The sequence below is a fragment of the Galeopterus variegatus genome, unplaced genomic scaffold, assembly GCF_000696425.1.
Source record: "Galeopterus variegatus unplaced genomic scaffold, G_variegatus-3.0.2 Scaffold8804, whole genome shotgun sequence".
Lineage (NCBI taxonomy): Eukaryota > Metazoa > Chordata > Mammalia > Dermoptera > Cynocephalidae > Galeopterus > Galeopterus variegatus.
Window position 1 is genome coordinate 63,637 of NW_007734915.1, and position 2,680 is coordinate 66,316.

Consider the following 2,680-nt stretch of genomic DNA (forward strand, 5'->3'; position numbering starts at 1 on the left):
GTGGGGGGGGGGCGGGAAGGGGAGAAAAGAAGACTGTTGGCTACAGAAGTGCAGATCTGAAGGGGAACCCAGACCTCTCCTTTTCTCTCTTTCGCTCTCTTCTCTACTGCTTGGGAGTGGGGCTGGGGTTATGGCCACATTTGTAACTATGTCAGTTGAGACCAACCTTCTGGAAGGAAAAGAGTGGGGACAGAGCGCTGCAGAGTGAATCACGCACTGGCAACGAGAGAACTGTTACGGTCTTTCCATTTAATAATCGAGGGAGGCAGCGCAAGCAATTCAAACTCGACCCGTTCCCCTCCTCCCACCCCTAACTCGGAGGGTTCTGGAAAGAAAGTGACTGCGTGTTCTGATCGCCCTCACGGTTTGGAAAGGACTCGTGGAGTTTCCAAAGAGAATGGAAGCGCGAGTGTTACGGAGCGGGCTTTGGTTAGGAAAGGACCTTACGCCCCTTCGCGCCCCAGCTCTGCGCGCTTCCTTCCTCTCCGAGGAACTAGGCGCCGGCCAGGCGGCCCACCGCGCCCCCTGGGTGCGGCAAGAAACTTCTCTCGCAGGGCAGAGCTGGCCGGGCTGCGCCTCCCGCAGGCTGGTGGGGGCTTCCCAGATGGTCAGGGAGGGCCCCTCGGCCCGGTCCCGAGACCTCGAGTAAATGTCGGAGGCCGTCTGCCCTCACTTCGTCGGGGAGCCGCTGCTGAGGGTCGCCGGCTGCCTCTGCTGGCGTCGGGCCACTCCCTTCCCTCGCGTAAGCAGCAACTCCACCTGGAAGCGAGTGGACGGACAGGATTTCCTCTCCGCGGAGGGTAATGGACCCGGTAGCCAGCCTGTCGCCCTGAAGTAGCGTTGGGCGCAAGTCGGGGATTCCTTGACATGTCAGCGTTCAGTTCCGAACCTTGGCGGGGGTGGGAGAGGGATATCTTTAACTATTGGCTTACCCCTCACCCTTTCCTTCTCGGCATGGAGGCAGAAAGTGCTGTGGGATCAGATTGGGTACACCGAGGGTCATGCCGGGCTTCCCCTCCCTGGGTTCCCCGGAGTCGGATAGGGAGAAACCGTGGCCAAGCTGCTACTTGCTCCCGGCCCCGGCTCCTGGTCCTGGAGCAATTCACCGTGCATCACTCAGAGCAGGGCGGAGGCGGCGCGGGGGCGGGGGCGCTTCCCTGAGGGCGTGGCGCAGCGGGCGCAGCGGGCGCGGACCCGGTCCTTGATCGGAAACTCAGCGCAGGGTTTCGCGGGTGTTGCTTTTTGTTGCTTTTCACGAGATCCGCGCGGGCCTCGCCCTCCTGCACGGCTGGGCCCTGCGGCAACAGCGCCCGCTCGCGCCCCGAGGACTGGCCGCCCAAGGCTTGCTTGCAGAAGGGTCTCTCTCCAGAGCAGATAGTACGAAGTTCGGATCCCTGCCCAAAGCGATCAGGGAGCCTAAATTGAAGCGGGGCAGCGATGGGATCAGAAAGTTGACAGCCTCGCAGGAAACTCGTCGCTTTCTCGGAGTTTCCGGGTTTGGAATCCAGTTAGACGTCTGGGGAAACTCCAAGGCTCTCATCCCACATGAGGGCGTTTTTATTTACTCTGGGGGAAAAGTTGTTGGGGCAAACATTTTGGAAAGGTCCTTCGTGCCTGATGTTAATTGCACGTGAAATAGATTGTCTTCCTTCATTTTTTCCTCCCCTAATGCAAGGATGGAAAGGTAGGATATAATTTGTTTCTGTTGATAGTAGGATAAATAAACACATTTTTGGATGACTAAGAATTGACTCCTGGAGGAGGATCGCTTCCCCACAGTATCAGATGGAACCTTTAGAATTGGCCTCAGGATAAGGAAATGGCCTTGCTGGTCATGTTCTTTTATCCAAGCTCCACCCAAAACAGCCTCTGCTCCTTTCTTCCCCGGCCTGGGATAATGAGAAGAGTGTTGAAGAAGGCCAATATAGGGGGTACACAGCTGCCAGGGATTTTCCAGGGTCAGCTTAAGCAACCTTTTGGTTTCATGCAATTTTCCTTCCTTTTATTTCTTTTGCAGCCTTCCATAGCACCAGCTGCTGTGGAGATATACCCTTAGATATCAACTGTCTCTTAATATGCTAAAAATATTTTTTGCTTTCTTCAAGAGTGACAAAGGGGGCAGGGCTATTACCCTATAGTTAGACTGTAAATTGAGAGAAATGTGTGCGTGTGTGTGGTGGAGATGGGGAGTGGGGAATAGAAGAGAATCAAATCTTTGGAAAAGCACCGAAAGCAAAGATACCAATTTATTGGTCCCAAATAGGCAAGCTAGTCACTATTTACAAGCCTGTCTTAACAGGAACTGGGAGAGCCTAGACACTTGCTTGTGAAAGTCAAGACTTAAGACCAAGCTGGGAAGTTCTGCAGGAAAAGCATCATGAGACTCACTGTAGTAGTGAAACAGGAATTATACTCTGACTCATGTTTGAGATATTTTCTGGGAAGGAGGAAAGATGTGTCCATGATTAAAACACTTACCATATGCCAGATGTGTGTTAAGTATTTTATATACAACCTTACATTTAATCCTCATGTGATTCCCATAAATTAGGCATTTGTCCACATTGTACAGATTATGAAAACTGAGGCTAAGAGAGGATACCTTTTTCTCAAGGCCACATAGCTGATAAGTGGCAAAACCAGGTTTCAAGCCCAGATCAGTTTCGGTCACAATTGTGCT